The sequence below is a fragment of the Ailuropoda melanoleuca genome, chromosome 2 (genome assembly GCF_002007445.2).
Source record: "Ailuropoda melanoleuca isolate Jingjing chromosome 2, ASM200744v2, whole genome shotgun sequence".
Lineage (NCBI taxonomy): Eukaryota > Metazoa > Chordata > Mammalia > Carnivora > Ursidae > Ailuropoda > Ailuropoda melanoleuca.
In genome coordinates, this window is record NC_048219.1 from 87494851 (window position 1) to 87512463 (window position 17613).

The following is a 17613-nucleotide window of genomic DNA, read 5'->3' on the forward strand; positions in this document are numbered from 1 at the left end:
AATCATTTGTGGAAGGAAAAGTCAGTCGAAGCAGCAGACTTCATTGTTGTCTCTTTTTTTTTTAAGATTTCTTTTTTTAAAGATTTTATTTATTTATTCGACAGAGATAGAGACAGCCAGCGAGAGAGGGAACACAAGCAGGGGGAGTGGGAGAGGAAGAAGCAGGCTCACAGCGGAGGAGCCTGATGTGGGGCTCGATCCCAGAACGCCGGGATCACACCCTGAGCCGAAGGCAGACGCTTAACCACTGTGCCACCCAGGCGCCCCTAAGATTTTTTTTTAAAGTAATCTCTACACCCAACATGGGGCTTGAACTCAAAACCTCGAGATCAAGAGCTGCACCTCTTCCAACTGAGTCAGCCAGGCGGGGCACCGCTGTTGTCTTATTTTTAAAAATTGCCTCAGCTGCCCCAGCCTCGAGCAACGCCACCCTGGCAGTCAGCAGCTGTCAGCAGCGACCCGAGACCTTCCACCAGCAAAAGAGGTAATGACTAACTGAAAGCTCAGATGATGGTTAGCATTTGCGAGCAATAAAGTATTTTTTTTAAGATTTTGTTTATTTATTTGACAGAGAGAGAGGCAGCGAGAGAGGGAACACAAGCAGGGGGAGTGGGAGAGGGAGAAGCAGGCTCCCAGCAGAGCAGGGAGCCCAATGCGGGGCTGGATCCCAGGACCTGGGATCATGACCTGAGCCGAAGGCAGAAGCTCAATGACTGAGCCACCCAGGCGCCCCAATAAAGTATTTGTTAATTAAGGTATATGCATTTTTAAAAAGATTCTATTTATTTATTTGAGAGAGAGATTGTGCAGGAGCAGGGGGGAGGGGCAGAGAGACAGGGAGGAGCAGACTCCCTACTGAGAACAGAACCAGACAGTGATGAGGCTCCATCCCAGGACCCTGGGGTCATGACCTGAGCCAAAGTCAGATGCTTAACCGACTGAGTCACCCAGGCGCTCTGGTATATACATTTCTTTAGAGAGAATGCTTTTGCATACTAATTAGACTACAGAATATTGTAAACATAACTTTTATATGCACTGGGAAACCAAAAAATTCATTTGACTCACTTTATTGCAGAGATCGGGAATCAAACCCACAATATCTCCAAAGTATACCTGTATGGAAAAGTGGAATAAATGTCTGAACACAGGGGATGGCTGAAGAAATTATGACACATCACACTATTGGCATGTAGGCATTTTAAATTCTATTTGTGAACATTTTTTTTGAAATGCTCATAATTTGGGGGGTGCCAGGCTGACTCAGACAGTGGAGTATGAGACTCTTGATCACGGGGTTGTAAGTTCAAGCCCCACATTGGGTGCAGAGATTGCTTAAAAATAAAAAATCTTTCAGGGTGCCTCGGTGGGGGGAGTCTGCTTCTTTACCTCTCCCTCTCCTTCTGCCCCTCCCCTTGCTCATTCACACACTCTTTCTTTCTCTCTAAAATAAATAAAACTTTAAAAAGTAGATAATTTAAAAATAAAAAATCTTTTTTTAAAGATTTTATTTATTTATTGACAGAGAGAGAGCACAAGCAAGAGGGAGCAGCAGAGGGAGCGGGAGAAGCAGGCTCCCTGCTGAGCAGGGACCCCCCCCCCCAACATGGGGCTCGATCCCAGGACCCTGGGATCATGACCTGAGCAGAAGGCAGATGCTTAATCGACTGAGCCACACAGGCATCCCAAAAATTAAAAATCTTTTTTAAAAATTCTTATAATTTTAAGAAAAAAGCAAAATAAACAATTGTATTTCATGATCCCAAATATTTTTTAAATACATTTAAAAGATTTGGAAGGAGAGGCACCTGGGTGGCACAGCGGTTAAGCGTCTGCGTTCGGCTCAGGGCCTGATCCCGGCGTTATGGGATCGAGCCCCACGTCAGGCTCTTCCACTATGAGCCTGCTTCTTCCTCTCCCACTCCCCCTGCTTGTGTTCCCTCTCTCGCTGGCTGTCTCTATCTCTGTCGAATAAATAAGTAAAATCTTAAAAAAAAAAAAAGATTTGGAAGGAAATATACAGAAATTGTTGTCCTTAAGATTATGGATTAATTTTTTTTCTTCTTTTTTCTCATGCTTTAATTTTCAAAGGATGCTTTTCACAATGAGAAAAAAAATAGATTAAATTTAAAACCTACTGTCTCGGGACGCTTGGGTGGCTCAGTCGGTTAAGCATCTGCCTTCAGCTAAGGTCATGATCCCAGGGTCCTGGGATCGAGCCCCACGTCAAGCTCCCTGACCAACTGGGAGTCCATTCCTCCCTCTCTCTCTGCCCCCTCCACTTGTGTGCTCTCTCTCAAATAAATAAAATATTTTTTTTAAAAAAACTACCATCTCTATAATGTGAAAATGCCAGTGTGACTGCTACAATTAATAAGAGGTTGTTTTCGAAAAAATTAGATATTTCATTATAAGTCAAGATCCATAATGAACTCTCTCCCTCCTTCTGCATTTCTGGAACTATGAATTTACTGCTTTGGGAGTTTAGCATTTTAGGATTATAGTTTAAAGTTTATACTAAATCTCTATACTAATATTACTTTCCCACTAGATTTCAAGTTTATTGAGAACCAAGATCATATAGTTTTTTTGGTAGTAAACCTACCTCCCCACTCCCCATCTCTTCTGCATAATAATCAGAACTCTCCATGATTGTCTCTCTCGTTGGTAAAGAGCTAAGTCACTAGATAGAGCAGCTAGTGAAATAATCAGACATAACTGACACCAGGATCTTTCATTGCCCTGGGGTATGTGACAAAGGTATACTGTATGGCATACAGTGTATTACTACTCTTGCCATATTTGGCAGATAAATAAATGGCCAATGACAAAATGAACCTCAATTCAGAATGGGAACAAATAACTTTTTGGCCATTAAAATCAATCTATTTGAGACCTAACCAGTGGTTCTAGGGAACTTTGTATTACCTCTGTATTTCTGAGGGTCTTTTCTGGTCCCAGTCTTTCAGAGTTTTAGAAACCCTCATTTGCCATCACCCACCACTTCCAAAAATCCTAAGGTTTTTACCTATACCTGTAAAACACCCGACTAATTGTATGACTTTGGACAATTTATGTGCTTTCGAGGTTTGGATTCCCCCTTCTATGATTTTCGGCGTTGCTGTCCAGTCACAGTAGCTACCAGCTACATGTGCCTATTGAGCTCTGGAGATGGGCCTCCTGCAGGTTCGAATATGCTGTAAGTATAGAATACACATTGCATTTTAAAGACTTAGTACAAAAAAATAACATAAAATATTTTAATTTTTATACTGATTACATTTTTAAATAATATTTTGATATATTAGGTTTAATAAAATATATTACTAAAATTAGGGGCGCCTGGGTGGCTCAGTCCTAAGCATCTGCCTTTGGCTCAGGGCGTGATCCCAGGATCCTGGGATCCAGCCCCGCAACCGGCTCCCTGCTCCACGGGGAGCCTGCTTCTCCCTTTCCACTCCCCCTGCTGTGTTCCCTCTCTCACTGTCTTTCTCTCTCTCTCTGTCAAATAAATAAAACTCTTTTTAAAAAATTAAAAATAAATAAGTAAATAAAATTAATTGCACCATGGTCCTTAGGTGTCTGTAAGGAATCTTCCCCCAGAAATGCTCTTATATCACCATTCCCAAACAATGGCTGCTGGCAGTATCAGCAGTCCACTAACACTTTTTTAAAGATTTTATTTATTTATTTGTCAGAGAGAGAGAACACAAGCAGAGGGAGCAGCAGGTAGAGGGAGAAACAGGCTCCCATCCCACCCCCACAAGGAGCCCAATGCAGGACTTGATCCCAGAACCCTGGGATCATGACCTGAGCCGAAGGCAGGTGCTTAATGACTGAGCCACCCAGACGCCCCAGCAGTCCACTAATGTATGTGGTCCGTGGCATACAGTACAAGTCAAGTGAAATGGCATCATTCTGGATTATGAGTTGGGAGAGGATTCATTTTATATTTGGATAGCAGGTCATATTTATATATATTCACTGATACACTTACAGGAAAACTTATGCCATATTTCTCTATTACATCTTCAAAACATCTTACATTCAGTATCATCATAGAATAATAATGAACTGCTTGGGGGAATCTTTTTGTATGTGGTTATATTGCTGTGTTCTCAGAGGTTACTGTTAATAAAGATTTTGATTCCAAAAAAACATTAATTTCACAGATTTTTTTACCTTTTTAAATGTTCTCCTAGAAGATTTTTAATTTATTTTTTTTTAAGATTTTATTTATTTATTCGACAGAGAGAGAGCCCAAGCAGGGGGAGCGGCAGGCAGAGGCAGAGGGAGAAGCAGACTCCCTGCTGAACAGGGAGCCCGATGCAACGCAGGGCTCAATCCCAGGACCCTGGGACCATGACCTGCGCCGAAGGCAGACGCTTAACTGACTAAGCCACCCAGGCACAGCGAAAATTTTTAATTTAAAAAAGTGGGTCATCGGGGCGCCTGGGTGGCACAGCGGTTAAAGCGTCTGCCTTCGGCTCAGGGCGTGATCCCGGCGTTGTGGGATCGAGCCCCACATCAGGCTCTTCCGCTAGGAGCCTGCTTCTTCCTCTCCCACTCCCCCTGCTTGTGTTCCCTCTCTCTCTGGCTGTCTCTATCTCTGTCAAATAAATAAATAAAATCTTTAAAAAAAAAATAAATAAAAATAAAAATAAAAAAAGTGGGTCATGTTATATATTTTTTAAAGAATTATTTATTTATTTTAGGGGCGCCTGGGTGGCACAGCGGTTAAGCATCTGCCTTCGTCTCAGGGCGTGATCCCGGCGTTATGGGATCGAGCCCCACATCAGGCTCCTCCGCTATGAGCCTGCTTCTTCCTCTCCCACTCCCCCTGCCTGTATTCCCTCTCTCACTGGCTGTCTCTCTCTGTCAAATAAATAAATAAAACCTTTAAAAATAATAATAATTATGTATTTATTTGAGAGAGCACGAGAGTGGGGGTGGAGAGGGAGAGAGAGAGAGAGAATCTTCAGCAGACTCCCCGCTGAGCGCAGAGCCCCAACACGGGGTTGGATCCCACAACCTTGAGACCAAGACCCCAGCAGAAATCTAGAGTCAGATGCTTAACTGACTGAGCCAGCCAGGGGCCTCTCTTGTTATATTTCTATTATAAAGTTTGACTTAAAATGATTGGACTCCAGGACTTCAAAGATCCCTACTGCCAGGTTTAAACAACAAAATTCTTCCAAACTGTTTGATTTCAAATCTCTGCTCTGCCACTTACTAGTTTTCCAACAATTATTTAAGCTCTCTGACGGTTTCTTCATGGGTAAAAATGGAGATGATAATAATGCCTGCCTCATAGAGTTCTTACATGGATTAAAAGAGTATACACATGTAATGCACTGTGCCTGGTGCTTACACACTAGGGTTAGCTATTTTCATTAACATTATTATTCACCGTGGAGAGCAAGGTCACAACTGTGTCTTTACTGTGTAAAATACCCAGATGAAAAACAAGAATATCTTGGTAATCCCAAATATAGTACTGCTTAGTATTAAGTGATGTATTATAAATATCCAAGTAGTTCAATGAATTTCAAGTTTTCATCCAGCTGGATTGTGTTCGATATATTCATGTTCTATCTATTCTTTCAATGACCAAGTATTCCTTGAACATCTACTACATGCTAGGCATTTTTACAAGTATAAACAAATATAGACAAAAATTACTGCCTTCGTGGAGTTTACATTCTAGTAGAAGGCAATAAAGCCAGTCCAGACCAATAAAGTCAGTCTGAACTACTTACGTTTTTTTTTTAAAGATTTTATTTATTTATTCGACAGAGATATAGACAGCCAGCGAGAGAGGGAACACAAGCAGGGGGAGTGGGAGAGGAAGAAGCAGGCTCATAGAGGAAGAGCCTGATGTGGGGCTCGATCTCAGAACGCCGGGATCAGGCCCTGAGCTGAAGGCAGACGCTTAACCGCTGTGCCACCCAGGCGCCCCTACTTATGTTTTTTTAATATGAGTTCTCCTTGGATATTTAAAAGAGATCTTTAAGTTCAAAAATTACATGAGCCCGGGGCTCCTGGGTGGCTCACTCAGTTAAACGTCTGCCTTTGGCCCAAGTCATGATCCCAGTCCTGGGATGGATGGAGCCCCACATCTGGCTTCCTGCTTAGCAGGGAGCCTGCTTCTCCCTCTCCCTCTGCCTGCTGCTCCCCCTGCTTGTGTGCACTCTGTCAAATAAATAAAATCTTCCCCCAAAAAATTACATGAGTCCATTATTTTCCTAGTCTTTTCTCAATTCCTAGCACCCTCTCAAAGGAAAGATAAACCTAAGGGGTATTCTGTACCACTACACCAATTACTACCCTCTTCCTAGCCCCAGAAGCAACAATAAAGATGCGTTTAAGCTCATTACTTAAACCAAATGAAAGCATAAGAGTCAGAGAATTCTCTTCATATTTGCTTAAGACTTTCAGAAAACATGCAGTCTGATGCAACAAGTTATAGGCTTTTGCATTTTTAAAAATCAGATTTAATTTATAAAATAGCAAAAAATGACCATGTACACAAAAACAACTGTATATGAAAACATACATGACATCATTATTTGTATTAGCAAATCTGGAAACAACCTAAATATCTATAATAGTAAAGATAATAAATGTTGGTATAACGAGCTATTTGTATCAACATGGACATAACGTTGAAGGAAAAACACAAATTACAAAACATTTACATGCCATGCTTATAAAGTTTTTAAATATGCAAAAATTATATATTACTGTGCATTTTTAATACATGTAATAAAATTTTGAAGAAACACAGGAGAATGTCAAACATCAAACTCATTTCCCTGGGCCTGAGGGCAGGGCAGGAGGCAGGGAGAGAAGAATACAACAGGAGAAGACCTATCCATTCTTTATATTCTTGAATGTTTAGTAATAAATAAAAATGTGAGTTTAACATGAGTTTACTAAATGGTTTAACCTGTTTTGAGAAAGGGGGTGCAATTTTTGTTAAAAATCCCTAAAAACTCAGGCTTAAGCTTGGATGTCTCATAATAAAAAGAAAAAATAATTGTTTCATTTGGGGGATTTTATTTAAATTTAATTAGCCAACATATAGTACATCATTAGTTTCAGATGTAGAGTTCAATAATTCATCATTTGCGGGGCGCCTGGGTGGCTCAGTTGTTGAGTGTCTGCCTTCGGCTCAGGGTGTGATCCCGGCGTTCTGGGATCGAGCCCCACATCAGGCTCTTCCGCTATGAGCCTGCTTCTTCCTCTCCTACTCCGCCTGCTTGTGTTCCCTCTCTCGCTGGCTGTCTCTCTCTCTGTCGAATAAATAAAATCTAAAAAAAAAAAAAAAAATCAACAATGTTTATAAAAAAAAAATTCATCAGTTGCATGTAACACATGCATTCATCACATCACGTGCCCTCCTTAATGCCCATCACCCAGTTACCCCATCCCCCACCCACCTCAATTGTTTCATTCTTAAAAACTGGACCTACCCTTAGGAAAAAATAGACAATTGTATTGCATTCTTGTACAGATAGCCAACATAAATAACTTCCAGCAACAAGCTGGGTGTTATTTCTCTGTTTCACAGAATCACAGAGTTGAGTCTGACTGAGTTGTCTAATGGGTGCAAACACTTTGCCGAAGTTCCTCTGCTCCAGACACGGCGTCAACAGCACGACAGTAACCCATATGCCCTAGGAATAGCGATTTACCGTCACCTGCTTCAAGAGAGCAAATAGAAGTGTAAGTGGCAATGACGTTAGCGTTTGGGTGTGTGAAAACCTAGCGTGAATTTTCCCCTTTCTCTGGCAGCAGTTCCCAAGGTATCATTATAAAAAGAAGAAGAAAAAAAAACCTTTCTTGCTGTGCTTTTACTGACTTCAGAAACAGTCATCGTTAAAACTGTGTTCTGATCTAGAATTACTTAAATACTTTTTAAGGATCTTTTACAGTCACTTGTCTTCAAGTTACCTAAATCACAAGCTCTTTTTTTTCCTTCCAAGACCCTCCCCTCCCCCACCACAGTCCGGTAGCAGCCGCGGCAACTGTTGGGCAGCTACTGCCCCCTAGCGCTTACACTTTCACAACAAAATTTGGAAACACAGTCGGACATCATTACCGCAGAAAGTCGGTCAAAATTTAAATAACATCCTATTAACCCAAGATTTTTCAACTTCACGCTATTGATGTGTTGGGCCAATAAGTCTTCTCCCGTGCACTGTTGGCCGTTGAGCAGCGCGCCCGGCCGCTACCCGCTGGAGGCAGTAGCCCGCCCCAACCCCGGCTGGACGACCGGAAACGTCTCCGGACCTCGCTAAATGTCCCCTGGGGAGCAAAATCACCTCTGGTTGAAAACCACGGTATCATGCTAGAGGTTGTCCAAAATGTTCACGTTAGTCCTGAAAGTTAAAAGCAGGGAAAGTCTTCTTCTGTAGACGAATTACTCTGAGATAAAGGAGAATTTCATTTCTGCGTTAAACAAAAAAATAGAGAAGTAAGGTTTTCAGGTCTCCCTCTCCGCCCCGCCAAGGTTCTGACTAGTGGGAAATTCTTCACACCTTTAACTTTGTATTCCAGTTTTACATCTCAGATCTGTTTGTTTCCTTTCAAAGTGCTTAGAAAACAAAGCTTGCACTTCTAGCTGAATATAGGGAAGATGGCAGGGAAAAGGAGGGGGTGCGGTATGTGTCTGTACTGTGTTCCAACATAGAAACATAATAGTTATAAACATAATATGAAAATTCTTATAAAATATCAAAAGGAGTTTCAAACTTGGATTTTAGAAAGTTTCATTAAGAGGGTTTATTCAGATCTGCTGTGAATGATTATTCCTCATGTAAGCACATTATGCTTATAAATCCTGATTCTGTGAATTTTAAAACCTACAAATAACTGAGAACTAGATTTTTTTTTTTTTTTTAGATTTATTTATTTAAGGGAGAGAGCAACCAGCAGAGCAGGGGGAGGGGCAGAGGGAGAAGCAGACAAGGAGACTACCCAATGAGGAGAGAGCCCTACAGGAGGCGGGGTGGGGTTCTCCTGGGGGCTTGATCCCAGAACTCTGAGATCCTGACCTGAGTCAAAATCGAGAGTCTGATGCTTAACCAAATAAGCTACCCAGGCTTGGACTGGCACTGAACATACCTTCCTCCCCTCATCAAATTTCTCACTGACTTAATTGGTTTTACTAAAGAAAAAAACAATAAATAAGAATCAATAAGCAATTTTTATTATATGATTAAGAATATATCACTTTTTATTAATGTATTCCAATCTATTTTATTTATTCTTTAGTGTAAATTGGAAATATTACAGCTCTACAATTGTCAAGCTCTTATTAGGATCTTGGGATGGACATTTATTTTAGCTACACAGAGCAGTTTGTGATCACTCCCTGACCTCCTCTGAGATGCTTCCGCTTTCCTGACTCTGTATATATTGGCTTCATCCTATTCTAATTAAATTCAATTAGAAAGTCTTCCAATCATGTAATAAAGCAAGGCACAAATAGGTTTTAGCTTTTATTTATTTATTTATTTTATTTATTTATTTGACGGAGAGAGAGCCAGCAAGAGAAGGAACACAAACGGGGTGGGGGGGAGAGGAAGAAGCAGGCTCCCAGCAGAGGAGCCTGATGTGGGGCTTGATCCCAGAATGCCCCAGAATGCCCCAGAACGCCAGGATCACACCCTGAGCCAAAGGCAGACGCTTAACAACTAAGCCACCCAGGCGCCCCCTAGGTTTTAGCCTTTAAAGGACAGTCAAATGGTTTAGAATATATATTTAAAATGTTAACACAGAAAAGTTACATGACTTGGACCAAAGGAAAACACAAAATCTAGAAAGATATCACTTTAATCAGAGAGAGAAGAGAGATATATGTTACCCAGTAATATTATTTGAGAGTTTTTGGCATAACTTTTTTCAGTTATACAAAAAGTCTCAGTTATTCTATAATATACAATTATTTTAAAGCATTCATAAGCTTTTTTTAAAAGCAAATTATTGAAGAGGCACCTGGGTGGCTCAGTTGGTTAAGCAGTTAAGCGTCGGCCTTCAGCTCAGGTCCTGATCCTGGGCTCCCTGCTCAGGGGGGGTGTCTGTTTATCCTTCTCCCTCTGCCCCTCCCCCCATCTCATGCGTGCTCGCTCGCTCTCAAATAAATAAAATCTTTTTTAAAGCAAATTATTCTAGAAATTAGTTTATGTATTTATTGCTAATTTCTTTTTTTTTTTTTTAAGATTTTATTTATTTATTTGACAGAGATAGAGACAGCCAGCGAGAGAGGGAACAAGCAGGGGGAGTGGGAGAGGAAGAAGCAGGCTCATAGCGGAGGAGCCTGATGTGGGGCTCGATCCCATAACGCCGGGATCACGCCCTGAGCCGAAGGCAGACGCTTAACCGCTGTGCCACCCAGGCGCCCCTCCTTGCTAATTTCACATCACTTTAAAATTCTCCATGAAGGAAGTATTTCCTTAGGTTTTGATTTAAAGGGACTGTGGTAGTCAGAATAACCACCCCACCCCGCCCCCCAGAAGTCCATGTTCCAATCCCCAGAACCTGTGAATATATTACCTTACGTGGTGAATGGGATTTTGCAGGTGTGATTAAGTAAGGATTTTGAGATGGAGAGATTCGCCTGGTATCTGGGGGGGCCTAACACAATCACAAGGGTCCTTACAAATGAAAGAGAGAGACAGGAAAGTCAGAGGAGATGTGATCACGGAAGCAGAGGTCAGAGTGATACAGCGGCTGAAGGAGCCGGGAGCTCAGCGATGAGGGCTGGAAAAGGCAAGGAGGGGATTCTCCACTAGGGCCCCTAGATAGGGGGAGTGGGCTGACAACGTATTCTCACCTCGTTTCCCTGGGATTTTAACAGTGAAAGCAGCCACTGTGAAGGCTCCCTACACAGCGCCCGCTCCGCCTCGTTCTGAAGCAACTCCCAACGGTCCCGAGGGCAAACAACCGTAGGTTCTTCCTTCTCATGTAGAAGTATGATTCAGACACTGTGCAAGGAACTATCATTAAAATCTACCTTCAAATAACTACAATAATCGCATATACTCCCAAAACAACTTTCCCTCCTTTGCCAACCCACTGACAAATATGGAAAGACACAATTCCAAACATAATGTTCATTATTGCTTATGATTTTGTTCCTTGAAACTTTATGAAGAAAATTCTGTACACATCTTTTCCAAAGTACTCATGAAAAACAAGAATATTTAATCCAGATGCTGTTTCCTAAATTGGCCAAAATGTGTTCTTCTCTGATTTGAAGTGAAAGAAATTAGTTTAGCTTAGCACTTTGCAGTGTAAGAAGGCAAGCATCAGAAATTCTCTTGCTTCATCTCCTCTTGTCCTGTTTCAATATCATCTGGCCTTTCAGTTAGAACATGAGTTCATTGCTTCTTAGTGTCCGCGGGGTTTATTAATTCAATACAGAACATTTTCTTTATTTTCAGCTGGCCTAAACGTGGACATCAAGGTATTCCTTGTACTAAGCAATTTAACCTGAATTGGCAATATATTGATTAACCATGTATAGTAATTTAGGGATTATTTTTTCTCCTTCTTTGATATGATAAAATGTCTCTAGACAACCTCATGTTTTATGTCTAAACAACAAGTACAGTGTGAGTTTAAGGGAAAATACTTGAAGAAAAGTAAACTCTAGCCATTTTTAACCTATACTTGAAATTTTTCCCTTCTTGCATTCCTGTAATGGACAACTAATAACTGAGGGAATTATAAAAATCTAAACAAGTATTATAAACACAGCACTGCTACAAAAGGTAGAAAAGGCAAATTCCTGCCCTCCAGGAGTTTTCCCTTTTGTGGTGCTGTAACAGGAATTTAGTAAGAAAGAGATGTAACACTTCCACTTTTATTTGCTTAAACAAATTTTATAACAAAAATTTTTATATCAGGTCTACAACTTCATAAAATTAAATTTGTTAATGATAACAATCCATTAGAAAAGAAGAAAACACATTTTATTCACATCAGATTACTTTAAAATGTTAATACCTTGCTTACTAATGTATCCCTAGAGTTTGGAACACAGAAATCAAGAAATACGTATCAAATGAATAAATATGTCTTGTTCTTTGTTTATTCTTTCAGATCAACTTTAGGAAAAATTTTCAATTGCCTCTCCAAAAATTCCATTGAGAATTTGAATGAGAAATGTATTAAATTTTCAAGTTGATTTAAGATGGCCTGAAATATTTACAATGTTTAGGCTTTCCATCCAAAATTTAGCATGCCTCTCCTTTGATTCAGTAGTAAAAAATTAAGGGTGTTTCTATTAAAGGGTGTTTCCAGTGTTTTTTCTCTCTGGTAATAGTTTGATAGTTTGGATTATATAGATCAAACATACTCTTGATTAAGAGCATAAGTATAGGGGCGCCTGGGTGGCACAGTGGTTAAGCGTCTGCCTTCGGCTCAGGGTGTGATCCCAGCGTTATGGGATCGAGCCCCACATCAGGCTCCTCCGCTATGAGCCTGCTTTCTTCCTCTCCCACTCCCCCTGCTTGTGTGCCCTCTCTCGCTGGCTGTCTCTATCTCTGTCAAATAAATAAATAAAATCTTTTTAAAAAATTAAAAATTAAAAAAAGAGCATAAGTATAAATTTTTGTTTTCGTTTTTTGTTGTTTTTTTAAGAGATTTTATTTATTTATTTGTCACAGAGAGAGAGAGAGAGCACAAGCAGGGAGAGTGGCAGACAGAGGGAGAAGCAGACTCCCTGCTGAGCAGGGAGCCCAGTGCAGTGTGGACTTGATCCCAGGACACCAGGATCACAACCCGAGCCCAAGGCAGACGCTTATCCTACTGAGCCAGCCAGGCACCCCTAAATTTTATTTGTTGATTTGGTGATTGAAAGCTTTTTTCATTACATTTCCTACCTAATTATTGCCAGAACAGTAGAGTGCTTTTTCTTGAACAACTTTATTAATTCAAACGTTTAGTTTAACATAAAATTCCATCATCTACTTTCCGCACCCCTCCCCAAATTTAAATCACTTGCTTACTATCTTACTGCATTAGTCAGAAATTTCAAAACAATTTTAAATTACAGTGGTTGAGAGACTAAATATACAAATGGACAATGGCCAGACCACGCAGAAAGAGAACTTTGGCCCACAAGCTGCAACTGCCTGCCCAGGAAACCAACCTCTTCTCTGCAATAAATGACCCAGGAAGCCAGCCTGTTACAAGTCAGACTTACGGGAAACCAGGTTGCTATCCACAGTGACAACCCGAGAAGCTAAGCAATAACTTCTGTAACGATCTGCCCAAAACAGCCATGACTTCATTAAGAACTGACAGCCTTCCTAATTTTGGTCCCAACTTCCAATGTGGGACCAACAATGGAAAGCAAAGTATGCACCACTAACCAATGGCATAGGATGTCCCATTGCTAGCTAGCTTGTCCACAAGCTTCCCCATGCCAGTCGTCTCCAGTTGGGCGGGGCTCATGGGAAGCCTTCGCTTTTCTCTACTAGAAAGCTTTCCCAATCTTCTGCCTGCCTTTGAGTAACTGACAAAACTCCAGTGATGGTAGCTGACTCCCTTGTTATAGCAAACTCAGAATAGTCTTTGTTTTTCTTGGTTGGTTGGTCTTCATTTACTGGCACAGGCAACAGCCAGAATTCCTTAATTTTGCTCCTTGTTTTAATGGAAATATTCTCAATTATTTTGCCATTAAGAATAGTATTGTTATTTTGAAAAAGATCTTATCGTGTTGTTGTCCTTCTATTTCATTCCTAATCAGTACTTAAAACAGAATGTTCATCCTTATCAGATAACTTTTCAGCATCTTGTATTTTTCATATTCAAAGTTTTAAGATTAGATTTATTATCGAACCATCCTCAAATTTCTGAGATAAGCATTTCTCGGTTATTGAATTATTCTTTCAATATATTATAAGTAAGGCTCATTTTTAGTAGTCAGTATTAATCTTAGTAGTTTTTTTTCCAATGGATAATTTTATTTTCAGGTTAGGAAGGCATCTTTTAGGTAACTAAAAAAGGTAAACCATAACATTAGTAGCCACTTACAATTATAAAGGAATAACAGATAAATACCTCATCTTCAAGAGTGTGTATTCAAATGAAATGTATTCAAATGAAAATAAACCTACTTGCAAATTTCTGCTTTAATCAAATAGAAAACCATTATTTTAAGCATTGTCTTTATTTGAAAATTATCTATTGTTGAAGCAGTCGAGCTAGAGAGAAAATTCTACTGTTATTAGAGACAGAACTTAAAGACATCTCAGAAATAGGAATAGTAAATACATATAATAATGCTTTCTTTTAACACTTATTCCTCTATTAAAAGATAGTATGGTTTACAGATTAGATTAATACGTGTTTAAAATTTAACTTAATGACGTGAATGTCCTGATGTTAATGATGCTAATATTTTCAAATAATTAGACATATGTAAAATATAATACGTAAGAATTTAAGATATGCTTAAAAAGATATCACAAATCACTGGCAAAGGGATAGATTATTCAATAATAACTAGTGTTGGAATAACTAACAATTTGAGGGTGTTGAGAGACAACAAAGATTGTCCAAAGAATGATCCAGGGGGCTCTTCCAAGTTACCTGACAATGAGCTAGCTGGCTGGTGTCTGGAGGTGGCTGATCTCACCTTCCCACAAAGTGTCCAGAGTATCCGAGCGCTGGGCAGCCGGCATCCCCAGCAGCTCTCTAAAGAGCTGGCATCCAAGTTCAGGCTGTTTGCCAGCCAAATTCAGCTCTACTCTCAAGGCTGCTCCCATGTTTGACCACAGTGCACCTGGTACATTCAAGCAAGCCCACCACTCTCCTGGACGGTGAGCACATGGCTGCATGCATCCTGCTGACCGTTCTATTTCTGAATTCCTGCTTGAACCAGATAATGCTTGCTGGTGTTTGCCTGAGCCCTCTTGCTTGAGGAAATATGGGTGTAAACTCTGACCTCACATTATGCACAAAAACTAATTCCAGGTGGTCCACAAGTCAATAAAAATAAATCAAGACAATGAAAAGCTAGAGTAAAGTAGAATTCAGTGACCATCAACTCTCTGGAGAATAAGACAAATTTCTAGGCTTCATAAGATGAAGATGAATCAAAAATAAAAACCCTAATTGATTTACTACATAAACATTTTGAACATTCATATAACCAAAATAAAAAGACGAAGAACAGAAGAAATATTAAGGTCCCTATTACATAAACACAGTAATACAATTGATTTTTTTAAAATCAAACAGTAGAAGCCCACTGATAAAGGTTATAAGCAATCTACAAAGGAACTTGCAACCAGTAATCAAAGAAATGCAAATGAAAGCAACAACGGGGTAACTTTTTTGCCTACTTCTCCTCCTACCTTTCTGACAGCTCCTTTTTAGCCTCTTTTGCTCTTCATCTCCCCAACGTCTGTACGTTGAAGTGCTCTAGGAATTCAGTACTTAGACTTCTCTTTTTTCTATCTCTACTCATTCCCTAATGATCTCATCCAGTCTCATGGCTTTCAATAGCATCTATTTATCAATGAGTCCCAAAATTGACATCTGTAGCTCGGACTGGAATATTCAGCTGCCCACTTGCCATTTCCATGTGGATGTTTAACAAGTGACTCAAACTTCATGAAAATGTATCTCAGTCTGAACTACTGACACTACCTCTCTCCCCCGAAGCAGTTCCCCCTGCAGCCTTCCCCTTCTCAGGGACTGGCAATCACATTCTTGCTGTGGCCCAGGCCAAAAATGGCGGTCCCACCCTGACTCCGCTTTTTCCCTCACCTGGCACATCTCATCAGTCCGCAGTTCCTTTCAGCTCCACCTCCAGAACACACCCACCACTCAATTCACCTCACCCATCACCACCAGGATTCTTGTACCCTGGCTTCTGTCCTCCCCTCCTTCTCTGTTGTCAGGAGAATAGCCAGAGTGAACCTGTTAAAAACTAAGGCAGATGCCCTCATCTCTTTGCTCAGCTCTCCAGTAGTTGCCTGTTCCCACTGAGATTAGAATCCAAAGACCTTACAAGCCCCACATGATCTGTCCCCTTCTCACCCTGCTTCGCCCCTTATCTCCAAGACCCTACCGACCATTGCCATCCTTCTTGCTGACACCGTTCTAGCCATATGGCCTTGACATCCCTCCACCACCCCAGCCGTGCTCCTACTACGCAGCCTTTACACTTGCTCTTCCTTATCCGGAATGGGCTTACCAAGGTATCAGATAGTTAGCTTTCTCATTTCCTTAGGGTCTTTACTAAAAATTTTCCTTTACTTTTCCTCCTCATTTTCTCTTCCTTTCTTAAACAATTCAGTCCTACAGACATTAGGATGGGGCAGAACCAGGTAGACCAGCACACAGTGGGGTGTCAGAGGCAAGAAGGATAAGGAGCCCCCTTGCAGAGGGGTGGCCCAGCAGGCCTGGCACATCAGACCTGAGCGAGGCGGGGGCATGCTGAATGAGGTCCGAAAGGCATTGAGGCGGGGAATGGTGTGGCAGCAGAGGAAGAGACTGATAATATACAGCGGGTTTGATCAAATAAGTAAATAATTGAGGATAAAGGGAGCTAATTTCTCACTGTCAGATTATAGAGGCACAGAGATGGGAAGGGTAAAACTAGAATGAACCCTGAGGTGTTAGACTGAAATTGGAGTGAATTTGTGGTTTTCAATATAGATATATAGACATAAATACAGATATAATTATGTGTATATTGTGTGTATATTTACATATATACACGTAAATTTACTTATGTATTTACATATATATGTAAATATATACACACATATATTCTCTGTCCATTAAAAGGGACTGGGAGAAGCAACTCCATTCAATCCCAATAGCAATGAGCACACCTAGCACCCAGAGTGTGACCTCCAAATAGCATTCTCAAGGGCTCCTCGGAGAAATGGCAGATTCCAGGGCTGGGCCAGGAAAGTACAAGATAAGCCTGGAACATACTGGTGTGTCAGAAAACAAGGAAGTGCTCAAAGAATGATGGGGACCTGTCAAAAGGACACAGAAGCTAAGCTTGAAGGGGTTCCAATGGGAAAATCTAAGAAAACTTTAAACACCAAAATAATGACACTCACTCACTGACTAAAATAGGAAACGGAGCTCATATACATATAAACAAACTGGAAGTTTGATGAGGAGTGTGATCAAGTTTCTTTCCACAAAACACTTAATTACAAAGAGAAGAAGAACTTTACAGTGGGCAAGCTTAAAAGATACCATCCAAACCAAGCGATCAAAGCAAACATTATCAGTCATGGAACAAGCAGAAAGGATGTGCAGCCTGCTAAGGCGTAATAAGGTCACAGCATTGTTTCTGTCATAGTCCCGCCAAAATTGAACAACCCTAAGCCTAATCCTGAGGAAACACAGACAAACCTAAATTAGGGGATATTCTACAAAAGAAGTGGCCTGGAATTTTCAAAGGTATCAAGGTCACAAGAATTGAAGAAACACTGAGAAACTGTTTCAGCCCGAAGGATACTAAAGAGATGTGATAACTAAAACCAGCAACTTGGGTTGCCTGGATGGCTCAGTCAGTTGGGCGTCTGCCTTTGGCTCAGGTTGTGATCCCAGGGTCCTGGGATTGAG

The 17613-nt window shown here is 40.7% G+C and overlaps 2 long non-coding RNA genes across 3 annotated transcripts in view; one reads left to right on the forward strand and one right to left on the reverse strand.

The window, feature by feature from the left end:
• Positions 1-415: 415 nt before the first annotated feature.
• LOC117796371 overlaps positions 416-17613 on the forward strand; it is a 23128-nt gene continuing 5930 nt past the window's right edge. The window contains exons 1-3 of one of the 2 annotated variants that reach the window (XR_004620828.1): positions 416-484; positions 3088-3199; positions 7541-7728. This is a non-coding gene — a long non-coding RNA (uncharacterized LOC117796371). The remainder of the gene's footprint in view (positions 485-3087; positions 3200-7540; positions 7729-17613) is intronic. The other variant, XR_004620822.1, reaches the window with a different exon arrangement.
• Positions 7255-10908, reverse strand: LOC109489649. Its single transcript, XR_002142693.2, has 4 exons — positions 10841-10908; positions 8328-8454; positions 7476-7706; positions 7255-7313 (listed from the first exon to the last, which is right to left on the reverse strand). It is a non-coding gene; the product is annotated as an uncharacterized LOC109489649 (long non-coding RNA).